Raw genomic sequence first — 11,835 nt, forward strand, 5'->3', positions numbered from 1 at the left:
TGCTGGGGGAATTCCTCACCCAGCACCTCTGCCAGTGGTGGCTGAGCGCTGCTGGGAGAGGGTGGAGATTTGGGCAGAGAGGAGACCATGGCTGGAGCTGGGGTTGTTGGATGAGCTGCCTGCAGCCACCAGAGCTCTGGTCCCACTAAAAGGAAGGGTCCCAGTTGAAAGGTCCCAGGTTTAGGCTGGAAAAGAGAAGACTGAAAGGAGATGTAATGAATCCTTAGCAATAGCTGGAGTGAGTAGCACAGAAAGTCTCAGGTTGGAAAAGACCTCCAAGATCATAGAATCATAGAATCAACCAGGTTGGAAGAGACCTCCAAGCTCATCCAGTCCAACCTAGCACCCTGCCCTATCCAATCAACCAGACCATGGCACTAAGTGCCTCATCCAGTCTTTTCTTGAAGACCCCCAGGGACGGTGCCTCCACCACCTCCCTGGGCAGCCCATTCCAATGCCAATCACTCTCTCTGTGAAGAACTTCTTCCTAACATCCAGCCTATACCTATCCTGGCACAACTTGAGACTGTGTCCCCTTGTTCTATTGCTGGTTGTCTGGGAGAAGAGGCCACCCCCCACCTGGCTACAATGTCCCTTCAGGTAGTTGTAGACAGTAATAAGATCACCCCTGAGCCTCCTCTGGAGTCCAATCATTAGTTTCACACTGACAAGTCCTTGACCAGGTCAAGAAGAAGGGGCCAAACTCTTTCCAGTGGTGTCCTGTGGCAGGATGAGGAGCAACAGGCACAAACTGGAAGCCAGGAAGCTCCACCTTAGCATGAGGAGAAACCTCTTTGGTGTGAGGGTGGCAAAGCCCTGGAGCAGGCTGCCCAGAGAGGTTGTGGAGTCTTCTCCTCTGGAGAGATTCCAACCCCACCTGGACACTGTGATCCTGGGCAAGCTGCTCTAGGTAAGTCTGTTTTAGGAAGGGAGAGGAGGTGGGGGTGGAACTGACCCATCTGAGGGACATGAATTTCTTCAGTCTGGAGAATAGGAGGCTCCCTCATTGCTCTCTGCAACTCCCTGAAAGGAGGTGGGAATGAGGTGGGCATTGGTCTCTTCTCCCTGGTATCAGGTGATGGAAAGGGAGGAAATGATCTCAAGTTGCATCAGGGGAGGTTTAGGTTGGAGATTAGGAACAATTTCTTTGCTGCAAGAGGGGTCAGGGATTGGAAGAGGCTGCCCAGGAAGGTGGTGGAGTCCCTGTCCCTGGAGAGCAGCTTAGCAGTAGAGGTGGGATTGTGAGTTCTAGGGGACTGGTTGTACCTGGTGATCAAAAAGGTCTCTTCCAGCCTCAGCATGGCTCTGTGGTTCCATCCCAGTGCTCATCCTGGCTTGGAGATGTGGTGGTGCCTGCTGTGGCCAGGCTGCTCTAACAACAAAATAGATGTTGGGATCTGAGAGCAGAGCCTTTGGCATCTGTCTGGACAGGAGGAGATGAAGCTTCCCCCCAGGTGAAGTCCCTCTCACTTGTTCCCATCAGGACCTTCCAATTAATTCCTCTCCTGGCCAGGAAGTTGGTTCTGCTGAACCTGGGTAGTTCTCCCAAGGGCTGCCCCTAGGCCATCCAATGCCTGGAAGAAAATCAAGGCTGAATCTGCAAAAGTGAGACAGGAAAAGAATGTTCCATTAGAAGCAGAATAGAAGCAAGGCTGACCCAGGAGAATTAATACAGCTAAAGTGAAAAGCTGGCTGGAGGCTCTGGCAAGCAGGGAAGCCTCTCAGAAATGAAATGCCATCAACCTTTACCAAGTGGGGAATGAGAATAGCACTAAGGTGCAGTCCTTGGGCATTACTCATCCTGATTGAGCTATTGACTGGCTCTTGCCATGTGGCCTCAGCGACAGGAGCACGGAAATCAGGTCATAAGTAATTAACATGCCAGCACAGGAGGGAGCTCAGCAGAAGAGAAAGGAGGAGCCAGGAGCGTTGCTCTCCACCACAGTATGAGCCCAACCTCCTTCTGCTCAACGTGAGGAGAAACTTCTTCTGCTATAAGGGTGATGAAGCCCTGCAGCAGGCTGCCCAGAGAGGTTGTGGAGCCTCCTTCTCTGGAGGCTTTCAAACCCCACCCAGACACATTTCTGTGTGACCTGCTTCAGCTTTGGACTCAATGATCTCAAGAAGTCCCTTCCAACCCTCTAGGATTTCCCAAACAAAGGAACTCCTGGATCACCACAGAGCAGAAGGTAGTCAGGAGAGTCTCAGCCTAGTCCCTGAGAGCAAAGCCCATGGCAAGCAGGAGTGGCCCAGATCTGTCTCCAGCAGGGCTTCTGAGGGACAGGTGAGACTGGGTGCACAGAGACAGCTTAGCCCTGCCTGTCCTGGTCTTGCTTTGGGCTGCTGAAGCCCAGACATCAGAGTGATGCTGGTGTTGCTCTGCCTCATCCCTCTGGCTGCTGGGAGAGCAGGGCACAGCCCCTCACGTAGCACCCAGCCCGGCTGCCTTCCTGCAGACAGGAGGTGGCTTTTCCAGCTCCAGTGCCCTCTGCTAGGGCAAGCATTTCTGGGCTGCCATCCAGCTGCATGGCTGGAAGAGAGAGACAGTGCCGAGTGTCCCTTTGTGAGCGAGCTGGAGCTCACAGAGCCCTGGGCCAATTGCCTTTCCAATTAACCACCCTGTCTCCTTGCCAAGAGCTGACCCTGCAGCCTGCCAGGCAGCCCATGGCCATGGGTGGCACCAAAGCTTTGAAGTGCTCCCACTCAAGCTCCTGGTTCTCAGCTGAAAGCCCTCCTTTGCTGTCTGGCACAGAGACACATTCTTTATGGACCTGAAGTGATGAGCTGATCCCACGGGTTTGTCCCTGCAGGTCACAGTGGGGCTGTGACTTACAGCTCCACAGAATGCTGAAGGTTGGAAAAGAACAAATCCAACCTTCAGGCTTGCTGCTGCCTGGGCAGCAGAGACCTGAGAAAAGTTATTACCAGCAGCAGAGACCTGAGAAAAGTTATTACCAGCATCAGAGCTGAGATGCAGCCCCAAGACAGGTCTGTGCTGTGCTGCTGCTCCTCTGGTTCCACCTGGCTTTGAAAGGTGCCTTGCAAAGCAGGTCTGAGGTCCTACCTAAGCAAGCCAGGCAGGACAGATGGTCCCAGCACCACTAGCAGTGTAGTTCTTGCTAAGTGCTCTCTTAGAATCATTACAGACTGGTTTGGGTTGGAAGGAAACTTTAAAGCTCATCCAGTCCAACCCTCCTGCAGTCAGCAGGGACAACCCCAGCTAGAGCAGGTTGCTCAGATCCCCAGGTGACCTGACCTGGAATGGTTCCAGAGATGAGGCATCTCTCACCTCTCTGGGCAACCTGGGGCAGGTCTCACCACTCTCAGCATAAAAAATCCCTTCCTTCTCTCCACTCTGAGTCTCCCTCTTCCAGTTTCAAACCATCTCCCCTCGTCCTGTCACAACAGCCCCTACTAGAAAGTCTGCCCCCAGCTTTCTGCTCAGACCTTTTAAGCACTGAAGGTCTTCTTGGAGCCTTTTCTTCTCCAGGCTGGACAACCCTAACTCTCCCAGCCTGGTTTTCCATCCCCTCCATCATTTTTCTGGCTTCCTCTGGCCCCACTCCAGCAGGTCCACGTCTGTGCCGTGCGGAGGACTCCAAAGCTGGGAGCTGTTCCTTGCAGGGAGTAGCAGAGCAGAGGTGGGAAGGAGCTGGGCTTAGGCAGAGCAGCACAGCCTGTCCGGGCTGCGCTCTGCTCGTCTGTCCCGGTGAACCCACGTCCTTCTCCCCAGCGGATCCCGGCCCCGGGAAGGCTCTTCCCGCTGCAGCAAACGCTAGAGGAAGGTGGCCTCTCGTGGAGGAAAGCTGCGGTGCACCGCGGCCAGCAGCGCTGCGCACCCCAGCCCGGTCTGCACCTGGAGCCCTAGGGCACAGGGCACCAGTGCCCAGGCAGGGACGGGTGGTACAACTCTCCTGCAAGCGTGGCCCGAGGAGGGATGTGAGCAGGAAAGCTGGAAGGATGCTGATCCAAGCTGTGCCGCGGGCTGGGAGCTGCTCAGCAGGAGAATCACAGAAGAGTTTGGGTTGGAAAAGGCCTTTAAGAGCATCCAGTCCAACCATTCCCTAACTCTGCCAGGGCTGGTGCTAAACCATGGCCCTCAGCACCACACAGCCAAGGCTGGTGCTAAACCATGGCCCTCAGCACCACACAGCCAAGGCTGATGCTAAACCATGGCCCTCAGCACCACACCTCTGTGGCTCTGAAGCAGCTGCAGGGGTGGGGATTCAGCCACCTTCCTGGGCAGCCTCTTCCAAGTGTTTCTGAATCCTTTCAGTGAAGAAGTTTCTTACAATGTCCAACCTAAACCTCCCCTGGTGCAACTTAAGGCCATTTCTTCTTGTCCTATCACCTGATACAAGAGAGTAGAGACCAACCACTCACCACTCCAACCTCCTTTCAGGGAGCTGTAGAGAGCAATGAGGTCTGCCCTCAGCCTGCTTTTCTCCAGGCTGAACACCCCCAGCTCCCTCAGCTGCTCCTCCCCAGCCCTGGTCTCCAGACCCTTCCAACCCCTCAGGGTCCTTCTTAGAGTACTGAACTCAGTACTCCAGGATGCAGCCTTGGGAAGAGCTGGGCAATGTCCTGCTCTCTGGACACAGCCACTGCTCCTTCCCACCACCTCTTGGACATTCTGCTCTGCAAAGCTCCAGAGACACCAAAGCAGAGCTGAGCCAAGAGGGTGCTTGAAACCATGGTTCGAGTTGGAAGGGACCTTAAAGACCATCCAGTTCCACCCTGCACTGCCATGGGCAGGGACACCTTCTCCTAGACCACTTGAGAGTGCACGTCCAGCCTGGCCTTGAGCACCTCCAGGAATGGGCATCCTCGACCACCGCACCGGCGCTGGGTACCGCGCAGGGGGCAGCCGGGGAGCCCCGGGCAGCTCCATCACCGGGCTGCAGAGCCGGGTGCCGCCTTCCCCCTGCTCCATCCCTCCGCCGGGGCAGGGAAGGTGCCAGCAGGGGGCACGAGTGGCCCGCGGGACCCGCGGCAGCGCCCCGGGAGGGGACAACCGGTGCCCGGCCCCGCCGTGCCGCGTCCCTGCGCCGCCGGCTGCTGCCGGTACCCCAGAGTGGAGCCAACGGAGCCGTCCTGGCCCGCGGAGGGTCACCTTGCTGGGACATCGCTGTCCGAGCACAGGGGGATGCGTGCCCAGTCCGCTGGGGGTGTTACAGACCTCCAGGTAGGTCGTGGGGCGATGGACGCCGTGAACAGCTGGGACGAGGGAATGTGGGAACTGCTTCGGCTGGCAGAGACCTCAAAGATCATCAGGTCCTACCCTTGAGCCAACGCTGCCAGGGCAGCGCCAAACCATGGCCCCCAGCACTGCATCTGCACAGCTCTGAAACCCCTGCAGGGATGGAAGCTCCACCACTGCCCTGGGCAGCCTGGGCCAGGCTTTGACAGCTCCCCTGGGGAAGAAATTGTTCCTCATGTCCAACCTAAACCTGCCCTGGTGCAACCTGAAGCCATTTCCTCTTAGCCTATCACTTGTTCCTTGGGAGAAGAGACCAAACCCCAGCTGGCTCCAAGCCTCCTTTCAAGGGAGTTGTAGAGAGCCAAAAGGTCTCCCCTCAGCCTCCTTTTCTCCAGCTGAACACCCCCAGTTCATAGAATCAAGCAGGTTGGAAGACAGCTCCAAGCTCATCCAGCCCAACCTAGCACCCAGCCCTGCCCAACCAACCAGACCATGGCACTCAGTGCCCCAGCCAGCCTTGGCTTCAACACCTCCAGCCACACAGACTCCACCACCTCCCTGGGCAGCCCATTCCAATGCCAATCACTCTCTCTGACAACAACTTCCTCCTCACATCCAGCCTGAACCTGCCCTGGTACAGCTTGAGGCTGTGTCCCCTTTTTCTGTTGCTGGCTGCCTGGCAGCAGAGCCCAACCCCACCTGGCTACAGCCTCCCTTCAGGCAGCTGTAGGCAGCAACGAGCTCTGCCCTGAGCCTCCTCTGCTGTAGGCTGCACACCCTCAGCTCCCTCAGCTGCTCCTCTCCAGACCCTTCCCCATCTTTGTTGCCCTTCTCTGGACACACTCCAGGATTTAAGCTCTTTCCTTCCACCTGAAGTAAAGCAGCTCTGCACCAAACCAGTGCCCTTTGCACACCCAAGGCTCCAGCGTTGGCTCACCTGCAGCAGCAACCTTACTGAACCATTAGAGAGGACACACAGCCAGCAGGAGTCAGACTGGTGGAGTCAATGAGCCATACTGGACAAGAACATGCTGGGGCAGCTCTGGCTGAGCATCCCCTCCCTCTGCATTCCCAGAGCCTTCTGGAAGGAGGGGGTTTGCCTTCGCCAGGTCAGAGCAGAAGGAGAACAGAGCTGAGCTCTGCATTCAGCAATCATTTCATCCTGAACAGCAGGACAATGCTCTGGGAAGAAGGCCACACTGTGAGCATTGTGCTCAGTTTGGGGCACCACAATACAGGAGAGATGTGGAGGTGCTGGAGCAGGTCCAGAGGAGGGCAACAAAGCTGGGGAAGGGCCTGGAGAATAAATCTGATGAGGAGAGACTGAGGGAGCTGAGGGATGGGTAGTGTGAGGAAGAGGAGGCTGAGGGGAGAGCTCATTGATATCTACAACTGCCTGAAGGGACATTGTGGAGAGGCTGCTGCTGGGCTCTGCTCACAGGAAACTGGAGACAGAAGAAGGGGGAATGGCCTCAAGCTGAGACTGGGGAGGTTTAGATTGGACATGAGAAAGAAGTTTTTCACAGAGAGTGGTCAGGGACTGGAATGAGCTGCCCAGGGAGGTGCTGGAGTCCCCCAGCCTGGCTGTGTTTCAGGGTGGTTTGGATGTGGTGCTTGGGGCTATGGTTTCAGGTGAATCCTGTAGAGCAGGGTTCTAGGTTGGCCTTGGTGCTCCTGAGGGGCTTTTCATGTGACCCTGTGCGGTGTAGCTGCAGGATGCCTTGGCAAGGGTGACCCAGGTTGTGGCAGCCACCAGTGGGCAGACAAAACACACTGCCAGCACCTGCCTGTCCCACAGAGGCTACCCAGCAGCTCCAAGCAGCCCAAGTGCCGGAGGGTGGTCAAGGCACAGGGTGGTCATAGCACCTCCAGAGCGAGCCACGAGCTGAGCTCATTAGAGCAGAGCTCACAAGACCCTGCCCTGGCATGCGCCTGCCCCTTGCCAGGCTGCGCAGCGGCGAAAGGAAGCACTTTGGGCTGCGAAACACAAACACTTGGCACACAGAGGCACTCTGCTGCCCGTTCCAGAGCATGGTGACATTCCAGCCTGAAAGCCCCTGTGTTTGCCTTTCTAAGCCAGAGCCACAATTCCTCACCCTTCTCTCCTTCCCTGGCACAGCCTGCTGCCAACGAGGGTGAGGGATCCCGTGCAGGAGAGGGGGTGATGTGATGGAAAGAGGCGGGCGCTGCCCAGCTGGAATCAAATCAGGCCTCAGTACCCAGATCCCACAGCCCACACAGTGCAAGGCTGCGATGGTCAGAGGGGAGCTGCAGGGCTTCAGAGCAAATACTCCTCTGCTGGGCTGAGATCCATCAAGCCAGTGGCTGGCTCATGGGCATAGAGTCATCAAAGCGCCCATCAGCGCTGAGCAGCACTGACAGCCCCACAGCAGGAACAAAGGGGCCATAGCACTTATTAATCATATCCCTCCCCACTCAGCCCAACCCATCCATCAGCCGCCCTGCTCCTGCGCTCTGAACTCCCCCGAGCTGGGCCAAGCTGCCGCTCCCATGGCTCTCCCAGCAGGGAAGCAGACGGAGGGACAGGCTGTTGCTGGGGCAACCCTTGCTGCTGCTTCCTGTTCCCCCAGATGTCAGCCATGTGTTTCCAGAACAACCAGGACTGGGGGTGAGTGTGTGTGTGTGTGTGTGTGTGTTCCACAACCTGATCATAGAACCAAGCAGGCTGGAAGAGAGCTCCAAGCTCCCCCAGCCCAACCTAGCACCCAGCCCTGCCCAACCAACCAGACCATGGCACTAAGTGCCCCAGCCAGGCTTGGCTGCAACACCTCCAGCCACAGCCACTCCACCACCTCCCTGGGCAGCCCATTCCAGTGCCAATCACTCTCTCTGCCAACAACTTCCTAACAACATCCAGCCTGAACCTCCCCTGGCACATGTTGAGGCTGTGGCCCCTTCTTCTGTTGCTGGCTGCCTGGCAGAAGAGCCCCACACAGGCTAAGGGTGGTGAGACACTGGCACAGGTTGCCCAGGGAGGTTGATTGGCCAGGGCTGGGTGCTAGGTTGGACTGGATGAGCTTGGAGGTCTCTTCCAACCTGCCTGAGTCTATGATTCCATGACAGGCTGCCTCCCCACCTGCAGGGCTGGAAGGGTGACAGCGAGGGACACATGCAGCCTGTGCTTGCAGTCTGGATTCATCTCCAAGTGCCTGCTTTGCTCTTTGTTTCCTCTGGGAGGACAGGACCCAAGGGCTGTGCTGATGGAGCTGAGAAGTCTCATCCTGCCTCTAGGGGGCGCCTAGAGAAGGTTGCACAGGAGCACATTCAGAGGGGTTGGGATGTCTCCACCTCACCTCTCTGGGCAGTGCTGAGGAGTTAACCCTGAAGTTGAAGCTCCTCCACGTGTTTAAATGATACTTATGTTCAAATTTGGGCCTGTTACTCCTTGTCCTGTGGCTGGGCACCACTGAAACAGGACTGGTGCCAGCCTCCTGACACCCAGCCTTGAGGTATTTATGGGCATTGATGAGACCCTCTCTGTCTTCTCTTTTCCAGACTACAAAGCCCCAATCCTCTCAGCCTTTCCTCAGCAGAGGGATGTTCTACTCCTCTGATCAACTCTGTGGCTCTCTTCTGGCTTCTGGGCCAAGCTTTGCCTGTGGCAGGAGAGCCAGACCAGTTCAGCCACTCTATTTCCCCACCCAGGACTCATGAGCCCTTTGGACACACACATGCGTGGCTGGGCAGACCTGGTGCTGGCTGCCCAAGCTTGCTCCTCAGCTTGCTTTACACCTCTTACACTTGCCCAGGCTGCAAATGAGCTTCCTTTGTAGCTCTCAACAGACACCAAGCATTGCCTCCAGCCAGGCTGTGTACTGGGGCAGGATGAGGCTTCCCGGCTCCATCAGCACAGCCCTTGGGTCCTGTCCTCCCAGAGGAAACAAAGAGCAAAGCAGGCACTTGGAGATGAATCCAGACTGCAAGCACAGGCTGCATGTGTCCCTCACTGTCACCTTTCCAACCCTGCAGGTGGGGAGGCAACCTGTCATAGAACCAGCCAGGTTGGAAGAGACCTCCAAGCTCACCCAGTCCAACCTAGCACCCAGCCCTAGCCAATCAACCAGCCCATGGCACACAAGGGGCTTGACCTTGACGATCTCCAGAGGTCTCTTCCCACCTGTGTTTCATTCCTGTGCTCTTCCCAGCAGCCCAGAGTCCCAACCCAAAAGGAATCTCTTTCCTCTCAATTGCCCAGCCAGGCAGCTCCCAGGCTAAGTGGCCCTTTTTGTGCCAGCAGAGCAGAGTGGGGCAAGAGGCTGGTGGGACAGAGGAGAGGGCAACAGGCTGTGGGGGCATGGGGGGAGGGGGGTAGCAAGAGGGTGCTGTGGGGCAAAGGAGGGAAGGAAAGGGGGCTAGAGGCTGCTGTGGGTCAAAGAGGGTGGGAAGGGGGCTAGAGGCTGGTGTGGGGCAAAGGAGCAGGGGAGGGAAGGGGGCTAGAGGCTGCTGCAGGGCAAAAAGGGGGCAGAAGGGGCTAGAGGCTGCTGTGGCAGAGCAGCCCTTGCCCTGCATGCAGGATTAGGGCTGGGGAACAGGTGGCTAATTCCCCCCCCCCACGGCAGCATGGTGACCCAGGCGATGCTGCTGCTGACCCATGGGCCACAGGAACATGTTAACAATTTCCAGGTCAGTGGAGGCAAGGAATGGCAATTGTTTCTGCTCCAGAGGATAACAGGATGTGGGGCTTGCAGCCCCCACCACGGCCTAGCAGGCAGATTGAAGGAACAGTGCTGTTATCCTGTCCTCCTTCACCCTCACCCCCAGAAGAATCAGACCTTGCCACCTCCTGGAGGGTGGGAAGGGTCCCAGTGTTGCCTACACATCAGCAACCCCTGCTGCCTAGAGCTGGGTGGATGAGAGGCAGAGGCAAAAAGACCCTCTTGAATCCATCCACCTAACATCCATCATCCTCAGGACACTGGAACAGGCTGCCCAGGAGGGGTTGTGGAGTCTCCCTCTCTGGAGACATTTAAAACCCACCTGGATCCCTTCCTGCTCTGCAGGGGGGTTGGACTGGATGAGCTTTGCAAGTCCCTTCCAGCCCCTGACATTCTGTGATCCCTTCCTCCCAGAGACCTCAGGGGGCTGACACCTTCGTGGTCTCTAAACCCTGGCTGATGTTGCCCTCGTTCCCACCTAGCTGTGGCCACCCCTCTGACACAGACCTGGCTGTGTGCTGCAGCTTGCCCAGGATGCAGCCCACATGTCTGTCCCTCTGCTTGCAGCAGTTGTGGCTTCCTTCAGGTCACATTCCCATGGAGCCCTTGTGAAAAGCTCTTTCATTGCCACAAGCTCTTCATGCTTGAGCTGGCAAGCAGCAGCCAGTCCAGTGCTCAGCCTGGTCATTATGTGCCCCTCCTTCTGGTTTCCTCTTTGGAAGGAGCTCTTCTGGGCAGGCAGAGCTGAGGAGCAGAAGGAAGTTTCTTAGTTAAGGGGGGAGGAAAGAAACAGCCCAAGACATGAACATTTCTCCTCGTCCTCATTTTGCTTTGCTCTTAGCTGCAGTTACAGCAGAATGTCCACAGCTGCTGGGATTCAGGGAGGTGCTGTCCCTCTGGGCAGCCACACCTGGATGTCCTTACCCTGCTGGCTGTGAAACAGCCTGGGGATACCCCTCAGAGGCTGCAACAAAGTGGTGAGGCTCAGAGGAGAATAGTGAGAGACCAGTCTGAGGGTGCTGAGAGGTGACCTCAGGCACCAGGAGGCCTTTCCCTAGATCTGCTGCAGGTATAGCACCCACCCAAAGTGCCTTGCACCCACCCAGTGTTCTTTGCACCCACCCAAAGTGCCTTCATCCCCTGCTCAGCTACAGCAATGATGGGGCAGAGGCTTCCTCTGACTAAGGGAAGCCAAAGGGTTGCTGCCACCCATGCCAGCTGAAGGCTGCAAGCCAGCAGACCAGGAGGCCAGGACAAGGACAGCCTACTCCTGGCACCAGGATAAGCACATGGAGCCTCCCTTCAGGGCCTTGCCCACACATGGATTGCAAGGACAGACACTTCCCAACCTCTGCCCCACAAACCCCACTGATAACAACACAGCAATGGTTCCCTCAGGAGCTTATCTGAGCTCTAACAGTGCTGCTGCTGCCGCAGGTCACAGCTCTGCCCTGCCTGATGGGGCAGTGGCACCTCTGCCTCTCCAGCCCTGCAGCAACCTCCTTCTCCAGAGCAACGCAGGGAAGGGAAAATGGCAGGTGGGAGAAGGTGCAAGGAGGTGTGGACACCCTGAGCTCAGCTCCCAGCTCTTCTTGACCTACTACCCTCCTCCATGCCTCTTTTCCCCACCTGGAAAGCAGGTGCTGATGCCTCCCCGTGCTGAATCCTGGGGCTGGAAAAGGATGGAGGAGCAGGAGCAGCAGCAGCAGCTCTCCTCCCAGGGAACTCATTCCCACACTCCTTTCTCTCTTGCTCTCTTTTTGCCTTTAATGAGATTAAGTGAGAATAAATTATGCAGAGCCCACCCCTCTCTCCTCACCCCCCACCCCTCCCAGGCTGCTCTGCATGGTTTCTAATTAGCATCATTAATAGGAGGGGGCTGCCTTGCTGCCACAGGGCTTCAACAATCAGAGCTGTCAGCGCAGCCCTCGCTCCTGTTAAAGTGTCCCAGAGCTTTTG

The 11,835-nt window shown here is 56.9% G+C and overlaps 1 long non-coding RNA gene across 2 annotated transcripts; it reads right to left on the bottom strand.

Annotated features, from left to right (window-relative positions):
* Positions 1 to 6,214: 6,214 nt before the first annotated feature.
* Positions 6,215 to 11,620, bottom strand: LOC135190517 (uncharacterized). Of its 2 annotated transcripts, none has more exons than XR_010308554.1 (3): positions 11,506 to 11,620; positions 10,384 to 10,620; positions 6,215 to 6,380 (listed from the first exon to the last, which is right to left on the bottom strand). It is a non-coding gene; the product is annotated as an uncharacterized LOC135190517 (long non-coding RNA). The 2 variants fall into 2 exon arrangements; XR_010308555.1 differs by lacking the exon at positions 6,215 to 6,380 and adding an exon at positions 8,566 to 9,184.
* Between the last annotated feature and the right edge of the window lie 215 nt (positions 11,621 to 11,835).

Source organism: Pogoniulus pusillus, chromosome 36 (assembly GCF_015220805.1).
Source record: "Pogoniulus pusillus isolate bPogPus1 chromosome 36, bPogPus1.pri, whole genome shotgun sequence".
Lineage (NCBI taxonomy): Eukaryota > Metazoa > Chordata > Aves > Piciformes > Lybiidae > Pogoniulus > Pogoniulus pusillus.